Source organism: Corvus kubaryi, unplaced genomic scaffold (assembly GCF_017639235.1).
Source record: "Corvus kubaryi isolate FWS band 111438036 unplaced genomic scaffold, C.kubaryi_AGA036_p1.0 37220, whole genome shotgun sequence".
In the NCBI taxonomy this organism is placed as follows: Eukaryota; Metazoa; Chordata; class Aves; order Passeriformes; family Corvidae; genus Corvus; species Corvus kubaryi.
Genome location: NW_024581063.1, coordinates 402960 through 416206, shown reverse-complemented (window position 1 = coordinate 416206; position 13247 = coordinate 402960).

The following is a 13247-nucleotide window of genomic DNA, read 5'->3' as shown; positions in this document are numbered from 1 at the left end:
TTCTCTGCCTGGGCTGGCCAGGGCTCCCTTGGTGAGCAGGTATTAATGGCAGGGAAGGGCAGGACCTGTGATAACTCAGCCTGGCAGCCCCAGCAGCACCAGGCTGATGGAATGGTCTTCAGAGACCCAAAGAGCTTCAGTCAGCACATCTGCCTGAAAAGAGTTGTTGTGAAAGGGTGAAGGAAAGTCACCCCAGATCCCAGGACACAGGGTTCTTCCTTTGGGCGGGTGTGACTGGATTGCTGCCAGCAGTGTGGTTTCACTTTAACATTCATTTGAACAGAGAAGTAAAGAAGAGAATGGATTTTTCCTCCTGCCAACGATTTATACACATCCCTCTCACCCAGCCCCTCCCACCACTTCACTGAGCCCCAGGCAGAGTTTTGAGGGCTGGTGTGGCTCAGTTTCCTGCAGCTTGAGCAGGGAGTTGGGCTCTGGGCTCCCCAAGTCCAGACGTGGGACTCTGTGGCTGAAGCATGGTGTGGAGCACGTTCTCTAGGGGCCCAGTGTGGCTGCAGAAACCTCCTCCTTTGTTCCTCCAGTGGTGCTGATGTCATGGTGCCATCCTATTCCCCGCAGATGGTTTTCATCACCCTCCCATTAAGCCAAGCCAGCCTGTTAGCACAGCACATGTCCCAGGACCCAGATTTGTGAACCAGATCAGCTGTTCCTGCTGCAACACCCCTTGCAAATGCTTATTCCCTCATGTCCTATCAGCCTGGAATTCTTCCAGGGCACCTTAGGGGTAGGAAGCACCTTTAGTTTGTGAGCAGGGTTATTGCTTATCCCTGTTGCTCATATTTTTATATCTCCTACACAGTGATGAGCCAACTCAGTACCCAGGATGGTCACCCCAGCACCTGTCCCCTACAAACTTGGGACACCTTGTCATCACTGTGAATGTGGAGGTGCCTCCTGATGTCCACTGTCCACTCTGGGGCGTGTTACAGGGATCCCAGCTCCCTGTGTCACTGCCTTGCATCACCTGCAGCCCCAGCCCTGCCTCCCAGCTGGAAGGGGCTGGTGTGGGGCTGGCAGGATGGGAGCCAGGACTGGCATCTGGCTGGGCAAGGGAACCACTTCAGACATCACACTGGCCTTGGCCCCAGTCAAATATTTTCTGTCACTGATCCTTACGAGTCTTGTGGCATCCCCAAATGAGGCACAGGGGATTACAGAGCAGCCAGCTCTCCTTTAAAGCTTGACCTTGGCATCAGGCTGGTAGCATGGCAAGGAAGAGAGATGAGTTAGCTGGCAGCCTGCCTGTGTGTGCCAAGGGGCCTTTAAAGCCTCAAAGGATGCATTAGTTTGATGTCAGAGGCTTTGTTTGTGGCGATCGCTGGAATCATCCTCCTCCCTCTGTGTGCGTGTACGTGTATTTCCTGCCTGCATCCCTGATGCTCCCCCATCCTGTGTCTGAAGGGCTCGGCTAGGCAGCACGGACAGCTCCAGTGAGACAGATGGAGATGGATCCAGGCCTCTGTGGGGACAGCTGCGTCCCTGACAGTCCCCTCTGGTCATGCACCTGTTAGGAACTATACTTAGCATGGGAAAACTTTCCAGAAAAGAGAAAGCAGGGCAGAAGTGGGCAGGCAGAAAGGCTGGGAATTTGGCCTCATTCTCCTCGGCAGGTCCCAAAGCTCTAAAACTGCCTCTCAGTAATAGCATCCAAAAATGCCAATCAGGTGAGAGCAGGCAGCACTCTGAGGCCTGCTGGCACTGTCTGGGGACAGCCTGAGCGAGTGACAGCTTCATAACTCCTGGGTGGGATGCCAGCGAGCGCCGCGTGTTTGTCCTGCCAGCCCCAGCGGTCCCGAGCACTCGGGAGCTGCCATATGGGAGCTGTGGGGGATCCCGGGGCAGCCGCACGCTGGGGGTCACGGGGCAGCCCCCGTGTCCATCACGGCTCACCCGGGGCTGCTGCAGCTCCTCTCCCTGTTCTGCCTGCCTGTGCTCCAGCCTGGCTGCCACACTCAGCCATCCGTCCTCAGCCCTGGGCGCTGCCAGCTGCCTGTGGAGCTCAGGGAGATGGATGGATTGGATGGGGGAGGAAACCTCCTGTTGGTGCTGGGCAGGGCTCTCTGAGAGGACACAGGAGGCTTTGCAGCTCTTCCTCTGATAAATGAAGAGCCCTCAGTTAGGTGCTCATAGCCTTGTGGCAAATTAATGTGCCTTGTTCCCTGCTCTCCCTCTTGCAGCAGGGGCTCCTCGGGAGCCTGGCACAGAGGCAGCAGGTCCAGGTGGGTTTAAAGGCCACGTTTTCTTTGTGTTCTTTTCCTTTGGTAAGTGCTGAGCTGCATTTTCAGCACCCAAGGCTCCCATTGGCACAGGAGGTGCCCGATGGCCATCTCTGCTGTGCACGAGTGCAGCCTCTCTGTTCCCCCCATCTTCATCCCTGCAGAGAGGCTTCCCTTTCCTGGAGCTCCAGCTGGTGAGGAGTGAAACCCTATCCATGCTGGGTGACCGAGGGAAGCTTCGGATGAATGAGAATCCAGCATGGCCGGATGCCTCCGGAGCGGCGGGTGCTGCTGACAGGTGGCATCTCCTCCCTGGAAGGACAGTGTTCCTCTCCAGCTGCTCCCTGCTCTGCCTGATGCACGGCCTGTCCAATACCTGCTGCTGCTCCCCAGTTAGCATTCCAGGAGTTATGGCCACCGGGGCTGGTGCTTAGTGAGGGGATTTGCTGTACTTAGGTGAAAAATGCAACAGGCACTTTAAACTGCCCCGTGGCTAAATTGAGCTCTGTTTTCCAATCCCTGCAGCTCTCAGCTCTCCTCCGCTGCCCTCTTAGCAAGAGGCAAGGAAACTATTAGGTTGTGCTTAGGAGCCACCTAAACTTCTACTAAATGTCTTCCCTGAGTGATGCTCTTGGTCAGTGCTTCCCCAGCATCAGGGGCAAGGTCTGGGTGTGAAACCAGGAAAGGAAGGGGGAATACAGCACGTCACGTGGATACCAGCAACGTCTCCAGCTGACAGGATAAACCCATGGTATTCCTAACTGCCCAATCGAGATCTTTGTGCCACTGGAACATCTTGCATTTGCACACCTGTGCAGAAATGTGAATAGGAGCATCTTAAAAGTTCCAGGTGCTTCAGCCCTGGTGGTACCAGTGCCAGCTCTGGTGCCCCAGGATTGGTTTCTGTGCCATCAGAGGTGAGGAAATGCTCATCTCCTTCCAGTGGCCACTTTGAGCTTTTTCCTTTTAAGACTGAGAAAATCCTTGTTACATTTCCTGACGTTTCTGTGTGGTGTGAGGAAGTGATCATAGAGAAAATCATACCTATTTCTGCTTGGGAGTGGGAGAAACAGGAGGCCATTCCTCATCTCAGTCCTGGGTTTGGATTGAATGAACCTGGTAATCTGGGATAACTGGATAACCTGTACGGTACTTGCCAGGTGCTTAACCCCTCTTCATATGCCAGGGAGGCTTTCTTGGAACTGGAGGCACTAGCCAGCATAAATTGCTTCTGTCAATGTGCTTTATTGGACTACATCAAAGTAGAATCGATAGAGAGTTAAAAAAACCCCTAACAAAATGGGCTTTCTAAGGCAGAGCGAGTCATAAACAGACAGGAGTGTTGTGCAGGTCAGGTTTCACCTGGCAGCCCAGGAAACAGGGGGGTTCTGGCTCTGTCAGGGGTGATTCATTGCCCTGGAATATTTCAGGGGAGGGGAAGCATCCAGGAGCTGTTAACACACTGCTGCAAGGAGAGGGGCTCCGAGTGGGTTGGGTTTGTGCCTCCAACTTTGCTGTCACAGATTTATACAGATATCATCTCTATCAGTGTAAGTTATCTGTTTCCGTTTAACCTAGATGACAGCCCGAGTGGGGTTATTGCATTCTAAGGTTGCTGGAACTTGTTAATAATTTAGAATAATCAAGTAAAATTAATTCACTCTTAAAATCGAGCTTATTTGCATTGGCTTGTCTGGTTTTTTGTGACAGATCTCTCTGTGGGCATATGTTTGTGTAAGCTTTTTGTGTGTGCTCGTGAGTGTTAGTGTGCATATGTAATTTCCTTCTCCATCTCACAACCAACAGAGGCTGAGCTGCATTTAAATGTTGTGCAGGAAAAATGTGAAGAAGGTCCACCCCAAAGTGGAGCTGAATAGCTGAGGTATAAATCCACAGGGAAAAATGGGGTTTGTAATGGAAATGCTGCCTCGTTTTAAATTATAGCCAGGCATCTGTGAGGCTGAAATTCCTGCTGCAGCATCCAGACGGTGCCTCAAGCTGGCTGCACGTTCCCAGAAATGAAGAACCCCCCCAGCCTACCTGCAGCCTGACCTTTGTGCTGACACTGCCGTGCAGCTTTTGTGCTGCACGGGGCGGGTGCGAGCGCGCAGTGACAGATTGCTGCTGACAGGGAGAGGCTCCTCCAGCTGCATTTCTCTGCAGCCCCTGCCATATATCCAGGGGCTTGTTAGAGGAACAACAGCACCAGCCAATAACCAGTTGGTCTAAGCCCCTGGGACAAACCGTATGGCCCACACTCTGCTTCCTAAGCTGTGAGTGTGGAGTAAATTCAGCTGCCGTAGCACTTGCAGCCCTCGTGTTACACAGCGAAGGAGCACACCCGGGCGTGCGTCTGTCTGTGGCAGAGCCTGTACCTATAAATAACAGTGTTTGTGTGTGTGTGTGCATATTTATGTGTCTGTGTATTTATTGTGGGTGAGGCTGGTTGTAGAGCAGCCCAGAAAATGGAAATCCTTTTGTGCAAATCCGCTTGCATGGAGGCAAGGAGAGCCAGGAGAGCAGGGCTGATGAATTGGCCCTGAACCGCGATGACAGTCCTTTTTTTTTAAGTCAAAACAATTTCAGGGAAAGGGTCTCCAAAAAAAGGTCCAGTTTCGGGAGGTAGCTCAATTGAATTTCTGGTTCCTGGCTGCCTGCCTGGAGGGCCTCTTGTCACTTCTACTTTCTTCCAACAAGGCAGAAGGCGGAATTGACAGCAGCCTTCCCGCCAGGCTGTTAGGGAAGCAGGGAAGCCAGATGCTTTGCCTCCCCGCTCCCTCCCCTTCTGCGGCCCGAGAGCCAGAGAGTTAAGTTGCTTAACTCTTCCATTCTCCCTCTCCAGTGTTCCTGGTCTGACCCAGTGGGGATCCTGAGGAACGAAATGCCTGGGAGTGGGCAGAGCCGGGCATGTGCTCGAAGGGTCCTCACTCCCGAGGGTGGGAGTGTGTGTGTGTCACAGGAAAGTACCCTCATGCTTTGTACAGAACAGCAAAATTAGACTTTGACACAGAAAGATTCTGCAGAGAGGCACATGGTGGGAACGAGCTGATACAGGAGCCTCTCCCCCAGCAAACCCAGGGCAAATAATATGATTTCAGAGCTTCCAGCCCAAACCCACTCCTAAACTCTCCCTCAGCCCCTGCTATTTATGTCACTGCATATAGGGTACAGTGTAGGTGAGAGCTAGAATATTCCTGTAATTTCTCAGCAAGGACAGTATGCTCAGCCCTCTCTTTTCTTTGTGTGGAATTATCATCTCTAGATGTTAAGGGATGTGGAAGGTTTCGGTTGCTGTTGAATTAACATTTCTATATGCATCATTTCACTAGATAATTTGCTGACTCTAAAATTTTTGTGTAATCAAATTGGCTGGCTGTTTTAACATTTGTCCAACACCATTTTTAAGTGGTAGTTAAATGAAGTGGAGAATGGAGCCCTTTCTTTAGACTCAGGGCTGTAGCAGGGTGAGGGTCTCTGGTATGGTTTTTTGAGACAGGACCTGCTCTGTGTCAGGGGTTGTGCATTTCCAGCACTCACAACCACAGAGCCCTTTTTAGTCTGCCCATAGCTGCAAAATGGGGTGACAAAGTGGTAGTAGATGGCCAGGAGCTGACACCCTCTGTCTCTCCAGGCTCATCTCGTTGCCAAAACCTTGGTACAGAGGTTAAGGTGAGAACGCTTCTCCTTCTCTACTAAGGATGAGAGGAAAAGGCTTCAGGCTGTGCCAGGGGAGCTTCAGGTTGGACACCAGGAGGAATTTCTTTTTGGAAAGGTTGGTCAGACATTGGAATGGGCTGCCCAGGGAGGTGGTGGAGTCCCCATCCCTGGAGGTGTCCAAGGAATGACTGGACGTGGCACTCAGTGCTCTGGGCTGGGGACAAGGTGGGGATCAGTCCCAGCTGGGACTTGATTGTCTTGGAGGGCTTTTCCAACCTCAGTGATTCTGTGAAATAGCCCCAAATGGGACCAAACCAAGGCCTTGAAGGGAAAATTGTGCCGGGGGAGGTTTAGACCAGGTATTAGGAAAAATTTCTCATAATTTTTAGGAGAAAGGGTGGTCAGGCATTGGAACAGGCTATCCAGGAAAGTGGTGGAGCCACCATCCCTGGAAGTGTTCAAAAATACGTGCATGTGGCACTTGAGGACACGGCTTAGTGGTGACTGGGGTGGTGGTGCTGGGTGGAGCGTTGGACCTGGTGATCCCAGAGGTCTCTCCCAGCCTCGGTGGTTCTGTGCTTCTGTTTCTGAAGTTCACCTGCACTGACACTGCCAGACTGTGGGCAAATGGCTCTGCAACCTGTGGGCTCTGCTGGGGGCCATGCAGGCACCTCCAAAAGCAGGGAAATCATAGGGTTTCCCTAAAAGCCACCCAGCCCTTCTCCTCCTGTGTGCCCCTTTGTGTCTCCCCATACCCAGGAGTTGGATCTCTGTGCTCGTACACTCCTCCCTTGTGCCAGTGATCCCCGGGTCCCTGTGCCACCTTCCCCAGGCAGGGAGGATGGTGATGGAGCAGGCATTCCTCTGGGTTTGGCATGCTCAGCTCAGGCAGGAGGGAACATCAGCCTCAGGCAAACCATGAACATTTGTCACCTGCAGCAAGGCAAAAAGTGTTGCCCAGAACAGCCTTTGGAAATATTTTAATTACCCCTGGTTGATCTGGCAATCAACGAACTTCTCTGAGATAAAGATCACAAGTGGAGACAAAGTCTAAGGGGAATTTTATGCTTGGAGTCAAATTTCAGCAATGTTTTTGAAGCGTTTCTAATTGGGATGGTTTAAGAGCCATGCCCAAACCTCCCTGAATCCAAACAGTTCTGATGTACGTGGGAAGCAAATCAGTCATGCAGCTCCAGCACAGCACTGAGAGCTGGAGCAACATGGGGCTTCTAAAAGAACCAGCCTAACCACCGAGGTCTTTCTGCTTTATAGTCAGAAAACTTCTTTAATGGACTGTAAATCAAAAAAGGAAATTTATTTTTTGTTTCTCCAGGCTTGAAAGACGAGCGTGCATCTGCCCGACAGCTTTCAGAGCGAGCCATCCCTGCCAGCCAAAGCAGATTCTCCGTGCTTGCTTCCAAGCAGCACGAGCTGAAACAACTGGTGGCAGAGTGGGGTGTCTCTGCAGTCCTAGCCATGAAGAGAGGTGATTATTCCTCCCTCCTAATTCCACTTCCCAAGAGGAAATTATCCTGTGCTAGAGGCGTGCACCTTCCTCTGTTCTGTCAACGTGTGCTGCTAGGAAGATTTATTTCAGTAATAAGGTCTTTGCAGTGAAACTTAACAAAAATGAGGGGGCAAGTTTATTAATTATATATTTTACAGTTAATTAAAGATAATATTTAACAGAAGTAATTGCAGGCATCTGCCTTGATGGCACAATTAATTTCCAGTAATAAACGGGTTGTGTGTCCCTTTGTCGGACTGATCAGAGACAAATCCTGCCTCGTGCTAAACCCCTCTTATCTCTTTCCATTTGCAGGAGAGGAAATGTCCTCCTGCTCAGAGCACAGAGAAGAGGCTGGAGCTGGGCTGCTTTCTCCACAACTGTAGAACTGTGGTGAAATGGGGATTCTTTGTGTTTCATTGGCTTCTTTGAGGAAAACAGCGACCACGAGATCAGACAGAGCCTCGGGGTGAGTGTAGGTCCCACCACCCAGTTCTGCCAGTTCCCTGCAGCTGGGCCTGGTTCCTTCCATCCCATCCTGCCTCTCAGCCCCAGCTCTGGGAGGCAGGAGAGCTTTGTTCCACAGGACTCGGGTCTTTCACCCCTCAAGCTGCTTCTAAGCAGTCTCTTCCATTCGTGCTGAAGTGCTGTGTAGGAGCCCTTGTCACTCGCCTCAGCTTGTTCCAGCATGTTCCCAGAACCTGGGCATGGATGTAGATGAGCTGTCCATGTGGGAACTTGCTGGGCTCTCAGAGCACCTGCCCCTTTGGGGTCTGACACAAAGGGTGCCCCCGCTGTGCCCTGAGGTCTGTGCAGTTGGCAAGTTTATTCTGCACTATCACTGGCAATGTTTCTATTCTCCTGACACCTCTCAGACAGGTTGGTAGGTTCTACCTCGTGCAGGTATCCATCTCCCATTATCTTCCTCCTACCTGAGGTACATACAGAGCCTGTAACACACAGCTGAGTGATTTTTATTCCCTCCACTTGAGGGAAGTAGCTTACAATGTTTTAAACTGGTCCTCTGTGATTGACTCATGCCACCTATTTCTGAAACACAGCCAACAAGGTAAGAGAAGATTTAGAAAAGTTAACAGTGTCCAGATCCATTTAGGACAGGGAGGGAGCCCAAAAGATGGATAAAATACTGTAAAGAGCCAAGCCCAGCATGGCTGCTCAACACAGAGCCATCCTCTGAGAGTGTGATGTTCCTTCCTGCTTCCTTTTTTATTTGTTATGGAAACTATTGGTGCAGTTGGTGGGGGGCAAAGGAACTGCTCTAGGAGCTCTGCACACCTCCAGGCAAGGTCCTTCCTATGGAGCAGGTGATGGGAGCTGCTCAAGGAGGTACTTTTCCAAAGGCATGCCACAGGGATCAGGGCTTGGTCCAGCCTTTTTAGTGTCTTCATTAATGAGGCAAAAGATGGGGTAAGCAGCATGTGAATGACGTGGAGGGTGAAAGGAAGAGGGAGCCATGCCAAGGGCCAGGGGAGGTCCCAGGTTCCAGCCTGGCCAAACTGAGCAGGGCTGGGCTGTGTCTGCCGTGGGCTCAGGCTTCACACTGGCCTGGTTTTGTGAGTAAAAGCAGAGAGCTGGGGCTGAGCCTGAGCAGCCTGAGCTGGGTGTGTGAGGGCAGCTTTGAGGCGAGTGTTGGCTGTTCTGCTCCAAACCCCAGGTTTTCTGCAGGCCCATCTTGTAAATATTTAAATGCAGGAATAGCGGGCCCAGCAAGTCTGGGTGGGGATTTGCTGGCAGGGAGGAGAGCAGAGTGTGTGTGAGTTGCATGTCTCCCTCTCACGTGCCTGCACCCGTATGTGCACGTCTCCCAGTGCCTTCCAGAGAGATTTTAATCCAGAGAGCTCTGACAGCCTTTCAGGCATCAATGACCCAGCGCCGCACGACCCCTGCAAGGTCAGGCAGCGTTATCAGCCTCCCCCTCGGAGCAGCGTTTTGTGCCTCTGCAAGGAGGGATGGGCAGAGGGAGAGCGGCTCCTGAGCGTGTGTGAGATTTCCTGCAATCAGAGCTTTCCAGATTCCTAGAGCCAGGGATGGGATCCAGGTCTCCCGGAGCCCCGCTCCCTGCCCTGACCACTGGAAACACTTCCTCCCCACAGAAACCTCACCGTGAAACCACCCACTGGAGCAGGCCTTTGTAGTTTGGCAGGCAGAGCACAGGCTCTGCTCTACCCAATCCGCAGGCGCATTTTTGGGGTTGCGTGTTTACTGAAATCTTGGCTTTGCCAGCCTGCAGAGAATAAAAGTTGATTGTTGAGCAGCCAGGGCTCGGCGTCGCCCTGCCTGTACGTGTAAATACCCTGCACAGCCAGGCCAGGCCAGGGGGGATGTCTGTGGGGCCACAGCCTGCTCGTGTGAGGAGCCTTGTCTCTGCTCTGTGCTCAACACGTCTCTGGTTACCTGCTCTCACTGGAGCTTTTCTGGCTTCTCCAATCCTTTCCTTGGCTGCTCTGGCTGCAGGGCCTCGTGATAGCTGGCTGGGTCTATTTATTTAATAATAAAACTTAAAGAGCGGGTTGTTTTCCAGGCAGTGGCTGTCTCTGTGGAGCCAGGTCATGATGCGGTTAGTGTGGAGGGAAGCAGGGCCGCTTGGGGAGCTTAAAATCTGCCAATCCCACTATTCCTTCTGCCCCTCAGCCTTCTCTCAGTAACCCCTTCCTCCTGCACTGGCAGGAAAGTTTATGATGCCGTGCAGGCTGTCCAGACCTTGCCACTTCCATCTCTCTCAGGATGTGGCAGGGATAGCAGAAGAGGGAGTTCAGAGCCCAAGGCTACAAACAGGACGATATGACAGTAAAGAGAAGATGCTGGAACACAAGAAGTGGGCCTTCCTTTGGTTATTTCTCCTGTGCAGATCCCTGCAGCTGTCACAGCACGTGCCTCTGGTCTCTCACCCCCTTCTATAGGGGACAGTGGTATCCTCCCCACAGGACTTAGCAGTGTTGTCTTTATTCCCATGGCCGGGAAGCAAGCACACTCTTTTGGAGGATGGATTAGTCAGGGGTTTGAAACAAAAGTCAGAGGTTTGTGCTCTGGATCCTAACCTGCGGCATCTGCTGGTCCTAATCTGAAGGGCTCCCCCACGCCAGCTTCACACACGGTACCCCCAGCACGGTACCACTGTGCTGCTTTAGGAGATTTTGTTTTCTTCATCTCCACGGAATCCTGAGTTGTGTGGTACCTGCCTGACAGCACTGCTTTGGGCAGAGGTCAGTCAAACCACTCCCACTCCATCACCAGTGCTTTCCTCCCCTCGGGATTTACAGCTGGGTGAGGAAACCCATCCCCATCACTCTCTGACCTGGGCTGGGCAATGTTCAGGTGCATCTTACAGACTCCACTTTCCAAGAGGCAGGAATCTGTCACAGCACAGCTCTGTGCCTCAAGGGAGTCGTTCCCTGAAGGTTTGGCTTCAGGAATAAATCTGTACCTCCACGCTCTGCCCATAAAACTGGAAACACTGAGATTGCTTTACACATCAGCAACAGAATGGAGACAGCAGAGGCAATCAGGACCCAAAATAATTATGTTTATCATCTATAATCATCACACAGAGTCTAACAGCACATTAGCACTTCCAGCAGGCAGTTTTCAAGAGCAGGGAATGCAGGCAGTGTTTTGGAGGATGCACTGATTATTTTAAAGGACACCAGCCACAACTGAACATGCCGTGGGGGATTCTCTGAGCTGCCAGCACACCCTTTTACTGCATGTCTGGGGAACAGGAGCAGGGCCAGTGCTGAACCATCTCTGTAAATGCTACTGGGTGTAGTTTCCAGACTCAGGCTGTGGAAACAACAACTCAGCCTCTTTCTGACTGATCCCAGGGATTTGGAAGGTGTAACCTGGAAGAGCCTACAGCTGCTTGAACCCATCTCTGTGGAAGGGGTTATTCCAAGGGAAGTCTCTCATGTTTCCCCTTGTGATGCTGCCTCTGCTCCTCCCTATTTTCCTGCCAGTCCTGAAATACATAGCCCTGAACAAGGACTTAGGGGCTGAGCTCCCTGGTGGCAGAACTACCCTCCCTTGTGCTACTGCAGACTCTTGGGGGTGTGGGGCTACAAATGTCCAAGCAAATCCAAGTGATCTCAGTTCATAACAGGTCCCTGAAAACATCTGCAAGCAGCAAAACCCAACACCCTTCAACCCATGTCCTGCAGCATGGTCCTCTCTCTCCTTGTGCCGCACTGTTAGGGAGGGCTAAGCTTTGCAGCAAGGGAGAAGAGGCCAGAGAAGGTCCTGGCCAGGAGGAATGCAGTCAGTCACTGCATTCAGCCTTTTGGTGGAAGGGCTCAGTAGCAGTCCGCTTGGAAGGAAAGGCCTTGGAGCCAGGCTTGTATGTGGAATTAGCTGGAATCCCATCAAAAGCCCACGACGCCTCATCTCTTCAGCAGAACATCTGAGATGCTGCACATTTATTTATTTACTGGGATGTTCCAGGTTATAAAGTGGATTTATAAGCCCTTGTTTTCCATGATGATCCCCAGGTGAAGGTGTAAAATCCCTCCTCCCAGGATGCCAGTCCCGAGGTGTCTCTGGGTGTAAGGGAGGGGCAGTTGCCATGCTGTGTCCGTCAGTGGGAACTGGTGTTTCTGCTGCAGGCACCACCCTACTGCCAAGAACGGCTTTAGCAAGGCTCTTAGGAACTGCTTTCAAATCTGGAAGGGTTTTTTGGAGCCAAACATTGATCTAAGTGCATTCTTACTGAAATTCAAATGCAAACCAGCCGGCCTTTCACTCCAACACTTCAGCTTTCCTGCAGATTGTTTTTCCAGGGGTACCCTCTGGTTTATCTGCAAGACTGTGGGAATGCTGTCAAGACAGGAGCCATTCTCCTGTGTGTAAAAGGCACCCAGCTCAGGGACTGGGCCAGAAGGGTCTGTGCTGTGGGTATCTCATGCCAGGGAGCCGAGGAGGAGAGCTGAGCTCCAGGGAGTGCTCTGGGGCTGGCTGGCAGAGCCCTGCTGTTCCCTGTGCGATTGAGACTTGCCTGTGGTGTCAGGGATGTGTAGTTCCACAGGCAGAGGATAATGGGGTGAAAGGACACTCAGGGAGTCTCCAGAGCCAGCTTCAAAGTGAGGTCCAGTTGGTCTGGACATCATCCAGTCAGCTTTTGTGTGTCTTCAAGGACAGGGATTGTTCTGCCTCTCTGGTCTGCTGTCCCGGATAATTGGTTTTTCCTGGAGCACAGGGCTCAGTACTGTGAAATCTTTTCCAAAATCTTGGCCCTTTCCTATGCTAGCAGAGATTCTGCTTTCATAGCAGGTTTATCACTGGCTGAACACCCACCAGGCTTCCCCTGTGCTCCTAGAGCTCCTCCAGCCTCTTCGTGGGCTTTTCCAAGTGCAGAAGGGACGATGCCGGCTCCCATCCCAGTGTGTATCCAGGGTGGTTTAGAAAGGCACTTTATAACTTGGAACATCACAGTAAATAAATGTGCAGCATCTCAGATGTTTTGCTGAGGAGATGAAGTGTCGCAGAGTTTTGGTGGGACTCCAGCTAATTCCACATACAAATCTGGTTCCAGGACCTTTCCTTCCCTGCAGACCGTTTCAGAGGACTTGGGGCCAGCCTAGACCACTGCATGCCCTGGCCCAGCTCAACCAGTCTAGGAAGAGAGTGGGACCAGTAGAGCGAGGGGCCCGAATGTCCCTCCCATGGTCCTTCAGGAAGAAATGGATCAGAAGAGGAAGATACTGAACCAGTGATGGGTGCACCTGGGGGAGCTCCTGTGGTAGATCCTCAGCATGAGAGCTGCAACACCGAGCTTTGTGGTGTGGAATTGTACCAGGGAAAAGGAGGAGGCTTGTCCCGGAGAGCTCCTGCTGAAG